We start from the raw sequence: 17,913 nt of genomic DNA, 5'->3' as shown, positions 1-17,913 counted from the left end.
ATTAGATCCTCTGATCACCCCCCTTTTCCCATCCCCTGCGTTCGGCAAAAGGAATACAACTGTTGTTAAAGAAATGATTTGCCAAGACCCAAACATGCAATGTGAAAATGTTAAAAACATGATCCTAGGCAGACAAGGTCTGATGTAATCCATCTTTGAGAATCGGGGGCACATTTTTGTGATGGGAACCAGGCAACATCCAGTCCCAAAGAAGCTTCTGAAGTCTTCTAGACCTAGATCTAGAACACCACCTTAAATTCTATCTGATGTAATGGGAATTTACCAAGCCTGCCAATAATCCGGATATTAAGTTTCATGTCCACCTTTTTACTCACATTTCTTAGCATAGCACCTGACACCTGGCAGGGGTGGGCACCTAACACCTGGCAGGGGTGGGCACCTGACACCTGGCAGGGGTGGGCACCTGACACTTGGCAGGGGTGGGCACCTGACACCTGGCAGTGGTGGGCACCTGACAGTAAACAAAATGGTAGCTACGACTTATTGAACACCTGTTATGTGCAGACATTGGGGTTGTATTTTAATCTTCTAGACTTAAAATAACTCTTCTCTGTTGGTTTTATTATTCCCATGTTATCGATGAGGTTTATGAAGTCAAGGTGACACACCTAGAACACGGCAGACCCAGGATTAGGACTAAGGTGTGTTTGTAGCCAAGTCTTGCCACTTTGCACTTCAGTACCAAACCCTGTCACCTGAGGATGCAGTCATTCTATGGGAATAGCGCCATCTCTTACCTGTTTTGTGTGCTATCCTCAGCATGCTGTCGTTTATGAAAAGCCACCTAGAAATCCAGCTCTTATGAAGGAAACTGATACCTGCACTTTAACTGCCTTCAGAGGGTTAAAACTCTTCAGTCAATGAATCAGGAATCAGTTTTTAGTACTCTGGAAGGCTGAAAGAACAAAGTGCAGTAAAACTCTTGAAAGTTAGTTCCTGTCAATCCCATGAGTCTGGTTATGAAGGACAGGGTGAAATGATGTTGAAAGATGGGCATGTAAGGCGAGGGAGCTGGGATGGTGGAGGGAGTTTTGTCAAGTCAGCCAGGATACTTTTCTGACTCATTCTTCCAAAATAAGGTCAAAGAGAGGGACACAGACATACCAAGAGAATTTTGGAATTTCTGCTGCTCTCTTAGAAAACCCAGCTCTATTTATGTTCCCATCCATATTAAGTCAATGTATTCAACACCAGGAGGATTTTAATTGAGAAGCAAACCTTCAGAACTCTATTCTAGACAATTGCACGGAATCTCACCCGTCTAATTATTAACATCAAAATCACGCTAGTTAATTTTATGTGTCAACTTGACGGGGCCATTAGACATCCAGATTATTCTAGGTGTTCCGGTGAGGATGTTTGGGGATTAGATTAGCATTTAACTCAGTGGATCGAGTAAAGCAGATTGCCCACTCTAATGTGAGTGGGCCTCATACAATCAGTTGAAGGCCTAAATAAGACAAAAAGACTGACCCTTGCCCAACCTTTTGCCCAAGAAAAATGGGATTCCTCCTGCGTGACCGCCTTTGAACTGGGATGTAGGTTTCTTCCGGCCTTAAGACTCAAACTGAAACATTGGTTTTTCTGGAACCTATTAGTCTTCAGATGGGCCCAAAACCATTGGCTTTCATGGGTCTCCAGCTTGCCAGCACTATGCAGATCCTGAGCTTGTCAGTCTCCATAGCTGTGTGAGCCAATTGCCTATAATAAATCTCTCTCTCTCTCGATACGTATACACACACACAGGCACACACACACACATACATCACATTGGTTCTAGCTCTCTGTAGAACCCTGACTAATACAGCTACTCTGTATTATTTTGTGTGTGTGTGTGTTTTGTGTTTTCCTAATAGTACGATTTCAAGAATTTACTGTATTCTTTCCAAAAGACTATTTAGTCCCATTCAACAGCATGGTTTTGGTCACTGTCATTTAAACAGCAGTGTCTGCAGTAGTAGCCATTACCTAGGAGCTTATTTTAAATGCAGATTCTAAGGTCCTTTCCTAGGCCTATTGCATCAGAACCTGCATTGTAGCACAATGTGCGGGTGATTTGTATGTACATTCTCATCTCAGAAGGCACTCTTGGAGGGCACTTGAACTTTAGCCCAGTTATGTACTCTGTGACATATGTCAGTTTAGCCATCTGCACTTCACTTTCTTCATATATGAGTGTTTGATCAATCAAGGTCTCGGGACAGGTTTTAACGTAGTATAGAAAAGCATCGTGATATAGCTGCTAGTAATAGAATGCACAGCGTTAATAGTATTAGAAGTAACAACCACAACAAAACATGAGAATAACAGTATACGGGAGAGAATTTTCATTGAGTTAAGGAAGGGTCATACATCTGGGTTCAAACTCTATGCTAGCTGGTTGAACGACTTTAAGTTAATCACTTTAGCTCTTTTTTGTTTTGTTTTGTTTTTTGCGGTACGCGGGCCTCTCACTGTTGTGGCCTCTCCCGTTGCGCAGCGCAGGCTCCGGACGCGCAGGCTCAGTGGCCATGGCTCACGGGCCCAGCCGCTCCGCGGCATGTGGGATCTTCCGGACCGCGGCACGAACCCGCGTCCCGTGCATCGGCAGGCGGACTCTCAACCACTGTGCCACCAGGGAAGCCCAATCATTTTAGCTCTTAATCCTCATGTTCCTTGTTTCCAAGTTTGTGCCAGTACTTGTGTGTTTCCCTCCTACTCTATTTATGGAGCAGTGGTACTCCCTTCGTCACGGACTTACTGTATCCTTCCTAGGTTTACTGCTTTTGACAGTGTCCACTGGGCTGGCCTGTAAGCTGCAGAAAATAATAACGGACTTGGCTTACGTATAATTCACACCAACAGGAAGAAAGGCAGTCATCTACATCTTCAGGGCTCCCTTGCTCTGGTTCCCCCCTAACCTGTGACAAAGAACAGCTAAGAGGACCCTCACTCATCCTAGTTAACGTGCTATAACATCACACAATTTAAATGAATTGTATCTGAGACTTCATCCGCTAAATTCTATGTCAGGTTCACATCAAGAATACCCCAGAGGCATTGTCTTACTTGAAAAATGTTATTTCAATTAGTTGGATATCATTTTTTACAGGATTTAGGTCAAATGAGGGCCCGTAGTAAATCCAAACCAAACAATATGTGTCTGCAATAAATTTCTGTTTCTGCATTATTCATACATAATGGCATAGGTGACTCTTCAAGCGTTCTGAATTAAGTAGAATTGATTTCTCACTTTTTTTATGCTCTGCTGTACAAGGCTTTTTGTACTTTTACTTCTCCTTAACAAATAAAGTATTGATTCATCTCCACCGAACATGTTTTATTTAAACTTTGCTCTTTGTCAGCAACTCGTCCTTCGTACCCGCAATCCCCACTCCTAACTCTCCAATTGTCTTTTGATCTTGAAGGTGAAATCCTTCCACCAGGCTGCTTAGCATGAAGAAACTGCAGATGGGTTAAGGTCTTATCAAGAGCAATAAAACAGAGCCCTTTTGCCCTTCCTTTGAGTTTTCGCTCCATTGGTACATATTCCACTTGGGTGATCTAGACATTAGCATTGCACTTGAATTGCGTTGTCCCTGTGTTTGTATCGAAACATCATCACATCTTTTATGAAATCCATGAGCGAGTATGCTTAATGATAGCTTGGGCGAGGGGAGGGCTGGCCTCAGTAGTAATCCCGGCATGAAGCCCAGAGCTTGAATCCAAGTTGCAACTCAATCAATATGTATCAAAGAAATGAGTGAATCACACTTTGATTGGAATTTATTTACCTCTTTAAAAAACATTTGGCAGAACATGAGACCGAAAGGGGAGCCTGTAACTTTCATCCTTAGTTCACTTGGTAGCACTCAAGTTTCATATACGAATAAAAACGAATTGAATGGATTAAGGAATAACCAGGATGATAATCTCCAGGTCCATCCACATTGCTGCAAGTAAGTCAGACAGAGAAAGACAAATACCATGTGATACCGCTTGTACGAGGAATCTAAAAAAGAGATGATGCAAACGAATTTATTTACAAAACAGAAACAGACTCACAGACACACAGAACAAATTTATGGTTACCAGAGGGGAAAGGTAGGGGGGAGGGACAGATTGAGAGTTTGGGATTGACATGTACACACTGCTATATTTAAAATAGATAGTGAACAAGGACCTACTCCAAAGCACGGGGAACTCTGCTCAAAATTCTGTAATAGCCTAAATGGGAAAAGAATTTGAAAAAGAATAGATACATGTATATGTAAAAAAAAAAAAATCAGGAAACATGGTTTGCAACCGCAGCTGTGTGATGTGCGACAGAGCCCCCAGCGTCAGTGGCCACAGGCTCTCATCCTTGCAGCCCACTGCCAATTGCCCACAGCACGTGGCCTTCCAAGCTCATCTCCTTCCCTTGTCAATCTGTCTACTGCAGAGGCCCACTGAGGCACCCCCAACAGCTATGCCGTGTCTGTCAAAACACCCAACCATCCTCCTTTTTGTAGAGGACAACCAGCAAGATCAATTCTCTGTCCGTCTGTCCTGCTCTGAATGTATCCAGCACGTGGAATGAACATTTCCCAGGAAACCAACCCCTGAGCCGCTTTACAAGTCCACCTCCGCTCCCTGGTTCTTTCCTTCAGCAAATGATTCAGTGCCTGTTTCCCGAACGTGTGCTCTGTGGGATACAGAGATGAACCGGGCACAGCTCCTACTCCAACGTTTCTTGTCTGATGAGGAAGATGTATAAACACAGATGATTCCCACACAAACAGGTGATTGCTATTTCCATTAATGTTCCCCATACAAACAAGCCATTTCTCCAGGCATCTGTCTGATAGCAGCTTGAAGTGGAAAGCCAAGGTCCTCTTCTGTTTTGTGTTTTGTCTGGAAAGAAATATCACCAAGGCCATGTACCCATGACCCCAATACTTTTTAATAAAACAACTTACTTCTATTCTCTTACTGCTCTGTTTCCACATGAATGCCCTTGAGGCTGAGTCCATACCTAGGCCGGACAATATGTTTTTCTCAAAAGTCTTTCCTCTGGTGCCCGAGGCTGTGCATTGAGTCAAGAGTCCAGCGGCCTCTGATTCTTTCTCATGGGATGAGTTATCTCCCTGGTGGACCCACAGCTTTCTTAGAAAAATCACTGACTTCCTTTTCTTGTCCACGTTCCACTGAGGAACGTTTACAAACACTCACCTTTCCTTCTAAAGTTTATCCTTGCCCTCACTACGTCCTTCCACTTTACACTGGGATTGTCCCTTTTGTCCCCTAGTTTGAATGCTTTGGTCACACTACCTGCTTCTTAAAAATGATTTTCTCCACAAAATAACATTTCTAGAACGACTTTCCTTCTTGTTCCCTCTAAACTCCTCACCTTCACATACCACTTGTGCGAGGGGGTGCTTTGGTCCCCAAGCCATCCTTGAAAACACACCTCTGACCCCTTTTATTACAGGGTTCACTCTAATTCCCTTTGCTTGGCCTGTTTCTTCTAGACAAAACAAACAAAAAACTGCTGTAAAGGGATCTCAGAACATACATTTACATGATAACTCCTAAAATCTAGGAAACATATCACCTACACACAAATAATTCAAACCCGATTTCTGATGCCTCAGAAGAGATGAGGTTCAGGCCCACCAGGCATGGGCTTAGATTTTTTTGCAGAACGCATGCGCTCGTCAGGTCTTACGGACTTTCTCTGCGTTTGTATTGTGATTCTGAAAAAGCTGCAGAAGACTAAGCTGTGGTCCGTGGGCAAATCAACTGCTCCCTCAAGAGGCGAGCGATGTGAATGAGAAAACCGATAAAAGAAAGTAAAATAAAATAAAATAAAAATTGGCAGGCTTTCAGGATTTACAGTCACTGTCTTCGGCCTAGTAAACCTAATCGCGCCGGTTACTGTTTCACTATATTCGCCGCCGGAGTCCGTTAGAACAGTCTAATTTACACTGCAGTGTAATTCATCTGCTTTATTAAGGTTTTTCTTGTATTTAGGTTAGGAGTAAAAGCGGCCTCTGGGTCAGTGTTATACAATCATTCTGAGAAAATGCCACAGGGTACAGCAGTTAATAAACCCGGGAACTAGATTCCAGCTCCCGTATTGTTGACATCTGACAAGTTTACTATGAGTGTAGTTAGGGTGATACAGGATCTTATAAAAATAGACATTAGCAAACTCATTACAGGCCCATTTCAAAATAATTGTGGATCCCATTGATGGAGGTAGTTAAAGGTTTTTGCATAGACATTACTGAAAATGTGCGCGTTTAATCTCCCACCCTCCCCGCGCCGTCTCCTTCCCGGGAAAACCTACTTAGGGTTAGCTTATGTTGGTGGTAAGAAAATGACCTCGTCAAAACGTGATGATGAATGAGAGTTTGGGAGATTGCTTGGTGAAGGCATGCCTCAATTCCAACAAGATTGGAAATTTCCGTAAAAATCAGCTTTGGCTGCTGAGAAGGCCCTCTGTTCTGTGGAGGGCCAGGTGGCCAGCTCTCCTTGGATGACAAGGCGCCATCCATGTCACTCCCTCTGTGATGCTCACAGACAAGGTATCCTTTATTGCAGGATGCTAGTCACTCCTCGAGTGGCTACCAGGAACTGTGCTTCCAAGAACTCATTATCTGTGCTGGTATATGGATAAAAAAAAAAAATCCTCTTTTCTGGAAGGAAAAGATAAGGAAGCGTGGTAGAGAATAACCTAATGCCAGCTATGATTCATAAGATATGGAAGCGGCAGAAGAAACCAGGGAGCAAGTCATTACTGGAAAAAAGAAACCGAAGACAGTTTCCAGCCTAATATCTCTGCCTGGTGGAAAGAACACGGACTTTGGCATAAAACTGACTCCAATCTGAATTCAGGTATTAAAACTTACACCGATAACTAATAAGGGCCTACTGTACAGCACAGGGAACTCTACTCGATACTCTGTAATGACCTCTATGGGAAAAGAATCTAAAAAAGAGTGGATATATGTATATGTATAACTGACTCACTTTGCTGTACAGCGGAAACTAACACAACATTGTAAATCAACTATACTTCAATTTAAAAAATAGTATCAGGGCCATAGAGGGTGACCTAAGGACCTAGCACAGCGCCTGCCATATAGTTGATAACCATCAACAATTGTAGAATTGTTGAATGAATTTTTTTCAGCATTATTTTATCAGGACATTCAAATGAACTTCAGGGCACCAAAGAAGGAAAAGATGTCAGAAAAAATCTGGTGTCAGATGTCAGATAAAAGTCTGAAATGCATGACTACTTAGATTTCCTTATAATGTAGGGACCACGAAAGGAGACCCGGGTCCCAGCATTGAATCTCTCCCCATATGGTAAGTGACTTCAGGTCAATAACTCTGCCTATCTGGGTCTCTACCTCTTCATCTTTAAATAAGGATATAGGGTAATGGGATTGGCATTATTTCTTCTAAAACTAAAATTCTATGACTTCAACATTTACTGAAATGTCAGGCGTTTCAGATTTGGGGCTTCCCAATTTGGGGAAGAGTCAGAAAGGACATTGCATTATTTCAATCTGCCAAGACTTTGAAAAAACTCTTCCTTTACCATAATCCTTATCACCCATACCCAACAAATCATCATTTCTTGTAAGTTCCTAAGCGTTTCTCATCATTGCCTCTCACTTCCTAAAGCTACTTCCTTGGTTCGCCCCGTATCGTCCTTTTGCCAGGATTCCCTAAATTGATTCTCTGCCTCTAATTTCACCCTCTTCCAGCTCATACCCTGCATTTTCTGCAATCCGGATAACTCGTCCTGTTTACAAAAATTTATGGTTTTGGTATTGCCTCTTCTGACTATACTTTCATTTCTTGAACTAATATTTTCTACCCGTCTGACCTTGAGAGAATCATCAATACTCTCTGTGCCTCAGTTTAAACATCTGTAAAATGAGAAAAATAATGACAATACCCATGTCATCGGGTTCTTGTGATTATTAAATGTGTCCATATATGAAAGGAGCTTAACACGGTGTCCGGTTTATAGTCGCCATTCAGGGTGATGGTTTTGTGTGTTATCGATATCGTCACTCACAAATCTTGCCAAGCAGAGACCCTCTCAGCCCTTTTGTATATGACGCCCCTTCTGCCTGGAGTTTTCTTTTTTCTAGATGTCTCCATGTCACCTTCTCTGCCTTTATGCAGGTCTCTATTCAGAAAACACCTGAAAAGGAATCCTTTGAAAGGGTTTCCCATGGAAAAATAGTTCCTCGTCACCTTCTGTCTTCTTCATCCTGGTTTATATTTCTTCATGGCACAGACTGCTTCTTGAGCTTAGATCATGTGTTATTATTTATATTATCTCACTTCTGCTTTAGAATATATATGCAGGGATTTTGCTTGTTCATATCTATATACTCACAACACAGAAGTACTTGACGCATAGCAGGTACTCAATAAATATTGGGTGAATCAATGAATGAGTTGAAGGAATATTTAAATGATTATTTGATGATGAGTGTAATGAACACCTTAGAAAAACCAAAATTAGCCTCTAGCCTATAATAAAAGCAAAGATCAGGAAAACCTCCTCTCTGGTGCTTGGGTCCCCCCTCCCTGTACAAGCTGTGTTGGGTCCTACGGAAATGCATTCAGAGAGTCTTAACCCTTTCCACACTGTTCTTCAACTAGCTCCCCGACTAGAATACGAAATTCAGTGGGACTTTGAGTTATCTCTATGGGTCCATAGGTACTATATTGCTATATATACACAGAAGAGTGTCTGGAATTATGAGAAACTTAATTTTTATCCCCCAATGGTGTGTAATCTTCAAATTTGATAACGCTTGACTTTCGTACCTTTTCCCAATTTAGTATCTTTTGTTGTCTTTGTGTGCTTTGGCCTTGAAGTCACAACTACGTCATTTGTCGAAGGTAGTGGCCATGCTCTAGTTACCATAAATCATTAAAAAAAAAAGGGAGCTAAGCAACATCACAGATTTGAAGTGTGAAAGAAAGAGGGGAGTCAAGATTGACTTTAATGCGTTTGTTCCAAACACTTGTGAAGCAGGGTGAGTTTGTTTGTTTTTAAATGATAACTCCATTGACAATAGTGCTGTTTGTATTATTAAGAGTAAGTGATTAACACATAATAATGAATAGATGATTTTTAACAGCTGAAGATTGTTGAATGCTCACATGAATTCAAAACACTGAAATGTGATGTGGTGAAAGAGGCGTTGATTCTGGAGTATAGAGAATTAGGTTTTGTTCCGAGCTCTGTCTCTAGACAATTTACCTCTCGCTTGGGCAAGATATTTTCTCCCTTAAAATATCTGTATTTTTATAGGAAAAAAAGGGAGCTGGACTAGATAAAATTAAAGATCCTTTCTCACTATAGCACTCTATGATTCTAGGCTGAATCTATTCAGATACATCAATTCAAAACAATTAAGTGGCAAAATCAACCAAAGGAACATTTCTAGCTTTAACAAATCCAGACTTCCACATTTCTAAGGAGAACACAGAGCCTGCTTTTCAGAGGGCGTGAGGTTAAACCTGCTCCATGATGGTGTGATTTTTTTAAGGCTTAAGTGCCCTTTCTGGGATTCCCAGCTTGGCACTGTATCTAAGTCTAATTAAACCCCTTTGTGAGAACCTTAAATATACTTAATTAAAACAGGTAGACTTGGGGTGATCAATTTCAACAGTGAGTAGGTTAACGTGCAGTCTCGTTTCTTCTGCTAATTGGTTGAAAGATGATCTTCCTTGCCAGGAGACCAAAAGGCAGGAGATTCATTTCTTCAATTCAAATCTGTTTGTAAATGTCTTTTCAAAGGCTTTAGGCTTTAGAATTTGAGTTTTATAAAATTTGAATGTCGAGGATTATTTCTCCTTATTTTATACTTAGTTAAACCCAAAGCAGGGCTCACTAGAGATCCAAGGGTTATAGAGTAACCAATGGTTGATGAATCCAGACCCACTGTCAGCAAAACCAGCCACATGGTAACTTTATTATCACTTCTTCACTCTTGAGAGACAGGGTTAACTTCATCTTTTATGAAAGGTTTTCAGAAACTGTTACTTATACATTAAATATTTGATTCTTTGAATTACTCAGTGTGGCACTGAAGTGTCAGATTTCTCCAGTACTGAGGCCGTAGCCAACGTGGTGCAGTTAAAACTGCTCCCACCTAATCAAATTCAAAATCTTTAGCACAGCAAAGGAAACCATAAACAAAATGAAAAGACAACCCACAGAATGGGAGAAAATATTTGCAAACGATGTGACTGCCAAGGGATTAATCTCCAAATTCTACAAACAGCTCATACAGCTCAATATCAAAAAAAAAAAGAACAACCCAATCAAAGAATGGGCAGAAGACCTAAATATTTCTCCAAAGAAGACTTACAGATGACCAAGAGGCACATGAAAAGATGCTCAACATCGCTAATTGTTAGAGAAATGCAAATCAAACCCACAATGATGTATCATCTCACACCAGTCAGAATGGCCATCATCAGCACTGAAAGTTCATTTAATCTCCCCCAGTGAGATGCCATTCTTCCTCCAGGAGGAAAATCAAGGAGAAGGTGGGGAAAAGGAGCACAAGCTTTCCTTCTCTTAACCTCTCCTCTCCCCAACGGAATTACTGGGCTGGATCACCTATGGTCTGGAATCAAAACTCCCTTTGCCTATGTCCTAACCACACGTGAGGAGAAGGTGTTTTCAGTGTCCCCTCTAGTTACATATCTTCCAATATTTACCGTTAATAATAAATTAGAAATATTCATTTATATGACAAATATAGTATGCGACGTACGTTACTTTAGCGAGTGCCAATTTGGCGTCGTTGTGACTAATTTAGATTTCTGTACTAGAGTTGTTGACATCAGAGTGGATCTTAATGCACCTCTGTACTGATTTGTGTGTCAGGCCTGTAACTTAAGACACAATGATGTGTGGTTGAAATGTGATTACCCATAATTTTATTAGTCTGGGTTCAATGAGAAAAACAGAAGTAGCCCCGATTTTTGAGCAGTAAGACATTTCATACATAAATGAGAAGAGTTGGAGGAACAGAGCTTGGTGAAGCCTCTGCTGGCCTCGAGACATCAATTGATGTCTCATCGATGAGGAAATTCATCGACTGCGGGACCCAGTGAGCTCGGCTGCCCGGACACCACATAATGACCCTCAGGAGCACACCTGGGAGCTGCTGAGAAGCCAGGGCCACCGTCTGCCTGTGTCTGCCTGCAGCTGCCACCGGAGAATAATGGGTTGGGCTTCCCTTTCCACTCACATCTCGCTGAATGGCCTTTCATTAGAAGAATCAAAACCAAACCTGTCTGGAGGATGACAAGAAAATTTATTTTACAAGATTTATATATACATGTATTTATATATATAAACACAGGTATATATATTTATAAATACATGCATATATATATATGTATACACACATATATAAATATAAAGAGGGAGAGTATTCTCTTGGTATTCCAGGGTGATTGGTGCCAGAAGCAACCTTAAAAGTGAATAAGCATAAGTGGTTTAGTTCTGCTATCATTTTGCCCAAAGAAGAACTGAAGCCTTTAGGATTTGAATAACCCACTAAAGGTGAACATTTGTCTGTGACTGAACTGATGCTAATATCTGTGCCTCCTGATCTACTGCTCTTCTCACTGCACTGCTGGCATCATTGATGGGAGCTGATTGTGTGGTTAATTAATCAGAGGGGAAAGTGAACGCAGTGTGGAGTATTTTGGGGATTAGTCAAGGAGTACAGAAAGTTAGCAACTGAACTAGACATTTTACTGATTTGTTGTGAAAGGAGGCTGAGTAATAAACGTGGTGATTGCACCATGGATTCAACAAGATAGGGCATTAGGGAGGCAACGAAGATAAATTCAATTCCAGTTATAATGTGGTTGAGTGGCTGATAGAACACCCTGATATTAAGGCTCCTCAGGAAGTTAAAAAAACACAGGATGAAAATTTCTGGAGAGATATTGAAGCCTAATGCAAAGAGGTAGCAGTCAGTTTCACAGAGGCAGGTCCTCTGCCAAATCTTTTAGGTGGGAAGATCTGAGTACAGTGGGCCCTCCGTATCCATGGGTTTTGCATTTGTGGTTGACTGAATCCACAGATGTAGGACTGTGGACATGTAGGGACCCCTGTACTACTCCATTGTACATAAGGGACTTGAGCATCCTTGGATTTTGATATCCACTGGTGGGGATGTCCTAGAACGAATCCCCTGCCGATACCAACAGACACCTGTATGGGAATCTGTTCACTTAAGCCCAGGACAGCTTTGGAATGTTGCAGATAGCACTTCAACATTTGACAAAGGCACTTACATTCTGGCAGGAAACTATGTCTTACTTGCCATGAGCAGAATGTGATGAGCAATGATGACGATATCTCAGAAGCAAAGGTGTTGAGGAGAGTAAAGGGTTCCCATAGCAATGAATAATGATGACATTTTTTTCTAAGTATAGCATTTGTCTGCTGTTCACCTGAAGAACTAAGGTATTCCTGGCGCTCAGTTATAGCTGAGTAATTCCTCCCTAGTAAATGGTAAAACAAAGTGTGTTGTTTTTCATGTATTCTAATGAATACTTCTTTTTTTTTTTTTTTTTTGCGGTACGCGGGCCTCTCACTGCTGTGGTGGCCTCTCCCGTTGCGGAGCACAGGCTCCGGACGCGCAGGCTCAGCGGCCATGGCTCACGAGCCCAGCCGCTCCGCGGCATGTGGGATCCTCCCAGACCGGGGCACGAACCCGTGTCCCCTGCATCGGCAGGCGGACTCCCAACCACTGCGCCACCAGGGAAGCCCTAATGAATACTTCTTAAATAGCATGTTGTTTACTTTGAAATTCTTGATGCATATAAATATATACACATACATACACCTAGATTCCCCACTAGAACTAAGCCATTATTAAGAAAGCTTACACATTATACATATACATATGTGGGCAATAGATAAAAATAGTTTATATGTCTATATGTACATATATTTACCTAAATATTAGTAATATGGGTATATGGATATATGTCACTGTATAGAGAAGAGATGACCTGTGGGATGATATGAAGCTTCAACATATATATAATTGGAGTCCTAGAAGGAGAATAAACAATAGGAAATGAGAAAGATGAATCAATTAATTACCAAAAACACCAAAAATTTGTTTTAAAAACTTAACCTACAGGTCCAGGAAGAATGCAACCTACACAGCAGCACAAAACAAAAGCAGTCAAACCACACTTAGACACATTCAAGTAAAAATGCTCCGAACCGCTGAAAAACACAGCACTTTAAAATGAGTCCGAAAATAAAAAGACACATAACATGCAAGGGATAATGAAACAAAAAACAATTATCATTTTATCTGAAACAATGAACAACAGAAAACAATGGAATACCATCCATAAAGTGATTAAAACAACAACCCCACATAATCCATCATCCATCCAGTAGAAATATTACTTAAAATGTAAAAATAAAAAAGACATGTTTAGCTAAACAAACTCTAAGAGAATTTATCATCAACTGAACGATATTATATAAAATACTAAAGGAAGCTCTCTTTGACTGGAAATGACACTGGGATAGGAGATTGCATCTACAAGGAGGGATTAAATGTATGATAAATGGTAGATATGTGGACACATATAAAAGCCTGGGGTATCAGAGGAACTCTGTACTATATAACTTTTCTGTAAATCTAAAACTAAATTCGAATGTTCATCATCTTTTGAAGTGTTACTGTTAGAGTAGTTCACATCTCTACTCCACCAAATTACTGAATGTGTAATATTGAGAAATCAAAATTGTTCTGAGACTCAATCGTCATGTTTGAAAATTGGAAATAATGACAAGATGCACCTGAGGGGTTCTTGGGAGGGTTAAATGAGATGATGCTTGTGAGTACAGATGTTTATCAAGGCAAGCTCTCCATTGTTATTTGTTATTCATTTTATTGTCAGTATTTTACTCTTATCTTCATCATCCTTATTATCTCTCAATGTTCCTTGCATAACTTGGAAGAGGCTGCCTGGCGCACAGTCTTGAGAAAGGCTCCCAGGTGACACTGAGACTAACTATTGTGATGGAGTCAAGGCTCCCACCTAACGGTGGCTTGAGGGAATGAAGGGCACAAGTTCCCATGTCAAAGATTTTTCATCTCAGACTTGGAAGCTGACTGGTCTGAGAACGTGGAGTTTCAAGGAAATTTAAGACACCGCAGGAGCACATTATCTCTGGGAAAAGTTCCTGAGTGACAATGCAGGATTACATTCCCAATGGTCATAACCATCTTGGTGAATCCATGCTTTGGAAATTAAATGTCTCTTCTAGTGATAAGATTTGCTTCCAGGATGGGAGATAGGGAACCTATTGCTCTAATAATCACGAGCCTGGACCTCAGGATCAATCCTCCACCATGGCTCACAAAAATCCTCCTTGACCACCAAACTGGTTTTTTTTTTTTTTTTTTTTGCTGTTCCTCTCTGCTTCAAGCCACTCGGGCCCTAATCCCTATATCAATATTTCCTGACCCCTCCCTGGCTGCCTCTGCTGCCCCACACTGCCCTGCTCACAGCTCACAAATGCAGATGCTTCCTCACTCTCGCAGCTCTGGGAATTTCACCTCTGCCCAAAATGCTCCCCTTTATTCTGTACATATTTCTTAAATCTTTTTTTTTTTAGCGTTTTTTATTGTGGTAAAAATCACATAATATAAAGCATACTATTTTAACCATCTTTAACTATACAGTTCAGTGGCACTAAGTACGTTCACATTGTTGTGCAACTCTTACCATCATCCATCTCCTGAATTTTTCACCTTCCTAACCTGAAACTCTGTTCCCATTAAATATTAACTCTCCATCCCATCCCCCCACCCCCCAGCCCCTGGCATCTACCAATGTATTATCCAACTTTATGAATTTGACTATTCTAGGTACCGTGTATAAGTGGAATCAAACAGTATTTGTCTGCACCTAATGTATACTGGAATGCATTTTTAAGGTTAACATATGTCCTACAAACAGATTGTACTTTTTTTTGTTGTTTCTTAAATCTTAAATCAAACTCTCACTAATACTTCTGGGCTCCGTTAAAATCTTCCTGCTGATGTTAATCTTGACCATCTGGTTGAGGCAGTGTCTGTCAGCTTTATCCCTTGTAAACTTACTCATTGGTTTCTCCTTTTCCGGCAGTACTTTTCGGAGGAAAGTCGCTATGTGTGGCTCACACTTAATGGTCTGTGGTTTTTGCCACTCTTGTGTACACCCATACAGTTCAGGGATCTCCCTTCTCCATATGTCACGGAGCTCAGGCTCTCCTGAGAACTGCCAACTCTCACCTGTTTTAATTTGTTTGTCTTCTACTTGCATTTTTTTTTACCAGAAGCATGGTCAAACCACATTTACCTTTCTCGAACTAAGGCTTCTGCCTGCTTAATCTAAAATATAATGCCCAGTTTTGTTCTGTATTGGAGTATCATAGTGCAACGCCATACATTTCTGTAAATCAACTTTATTGACATATAATTTACATACAACAAAATGAACACATTTTAAATGCATATTTCAATGCGTTATGACAAATGTATACACCTGCGTAACTGTCACCATGATCAAGATCCAGAACATTCCCGTCACTCATCAAAGTTGCCTTGTGCCCATTGTTGCACCATCCCGAACTCCACGCTGATTTACATTCTCCCGCTAGAGGATAGATCTTCATTTCCCAGATTTTCATATAAATGTCATCATAGAGGATGCACTATTTTATATAAGCGCCATTTGCTCAAAATAATGTTTTTGAGATTCATCCATGTTTTGTATCTATTGGTAGCTGATTTATTTTATTGGCAAATAGTATTGTGTTGTATGGACATACCCCACTTTATTTTTTCAGCTTTACTGAGGTATAATTGACACATAAAATTGGAAGATATTTAAAGTGTACATTGTGGTCATCTAATTAGTGTATATGTCACCCCTTTATTTATACACCTTCTTAATGGACAGTGGTGTCTTCTCCAGGTTTTGGTTAATATGGGTGAAGCTGCCATGGACATTCGTATACAAGTCTTTGTGTAGACATGTATTTTTACTTGTGTAAAATACGTAGGAGTGGAATTGCTGGCTTGTATGTATGTTTAACTTTAAAAGAAAATACCAAACTATTATCCGAAATTGTATCATTTTGCATATTCCCTCCAGCAAGTTATGAAATTTCCAGTTGCTCCACATCTTCAACACTGTGTATTATGGGTTTTTAAAAAAAATTTTTTTTTAAAGTTTACCCATTCTAATGGGTGTGTAGTGGTACCTCATTGTGGCTTTAATTTGCATTTCCTGGTTGACTAAAGAAGTTGAACATCTCATGTGTCTAGTGGTTATTTGCTTCACCTAAGTATAAACTAACTCTTCAAATAGTTTTCACTTTTAGTGGGTTGTCTGTATTTTTATTGTAGAATTGTGAGAGTTATTTATATATTATGGATGCAAGCCCTTTGTCAAATATATATATATATTGTGAATAATGTCCCAGCCTGTGACTTGCCAATTCATTTTCCTAAGATGTCTTTTGATGGGGCTGGGAAGATTTTAATTTTCATGTGGTCTAAGTTATCCTTGGTTATTGTATGTTTATTGCATTCTATATCCCATCTAAAAAATTGTTACCTACTCCCACATTGCAAAGATATTGTCCTAAGTTTTCTTCCAAAAGCTTTACACATTTATTTTTCATGCACACCACAGAAACTAGTGAGTCTTAATAGCTAGAAATTAAGAGAGAGAGAGAGAGAGATGCTCATGTATTAGCTGGGAAGCCTTGGGAAAGTCATTTAATATTCTGAGAGGAAGAAAATTGATCTGTATGACCTAGATTATGTCCACACCTGCTTTGAAGAGTTCGGGGAGAAATTCAACATTATTCAGAACTTGCAAATTTTGGTAACGTATACAGGCTATACCTGGATGATATTAAAATAAGCAGTATCGATAACCAGAAAATGTTATTGACTAATTACAACATAAACAACGTTTCTCCCCTATGGCCATTTCTGGTTTTTTCTTAACTGTTTACTGTATATGTGTTTCATCTTTTACTACTTAATTCTTAATTAACCAAGTAAAGAGTATGAGGTAAAGAGCTTCTGTACTGCACACATTTTGTTATATATACCACACAGCCATAAGAAAGTCAGCAATCATTTCTTGTGTAATTCTTGTGTGTAAGACCCACAGTGAGTGATATGCCTTAATACTTTCTTTTAGTGTGCTCTAGAGGCAAATATACAAAACTATGTGACATTAATAAAAAAATAACGGAATAATTGACAATGTTAAATGATCTTTCATAATGATGTTATTTTTGGCTTAAAAATGAAAGAAAGTGATGCTGTCTCTGAAAAGTGAAGAACATGAGTTTAGAACTTGAGCTCTGTAACAACATCTTCTTTCTGCTCTAGGATTTGTGCTTATGCTTCCCAAATCTTTCCAATTCTTCTATTCTTTGAAGGCTGAAGTTTCTGAATTTGCAATCAATTTTTCTATTCTCAAGGCAAATTTCATCTATTTTATAAAATTTATTAAATCTTTTAGACCTTATCAAGAAAATGAAATTCTTCCCCCAAATTTCACCATAACTTCATGTTTCTCATTATGCCTTTTAATCACCTTATATTTGTTATGGGGAAATGAAAATTTAATATCCTCACATATAGTTCTCCACTGTTTCAAGCAGTCTTTCATATACTCTAGAATATCGTTGATAAATTGAGTAAACTAAGGCTGTTAGATCCCAAAGGATCCTTTGCCAATTCATTCATTGAAAAGAAAAAAAGAGAAAATGTTCGCTGAAAATCAAAAATAAGTAAAAAAAGAAAAACTCTTTCAGATTAA

This window comes from Pseudorca crassidens, chromosome 17, assembly GCF_039906515.1.
Source record: "Pseudorca crassidens isolate mPseCra1 chromosome 17, mPseCra1.hap1, whole genome shotgun sequence".
NCBI lineage: Eukaryota > Metazoa > Chordata > Mammalia > Artiodactyla > Delphinidae > Pseudorca > Pseudorca crassidens.
The sequence above is the reverse complement of the archived record's forward strand: the minus strand, read 5'-3'. Positions refer to the sequence as shown.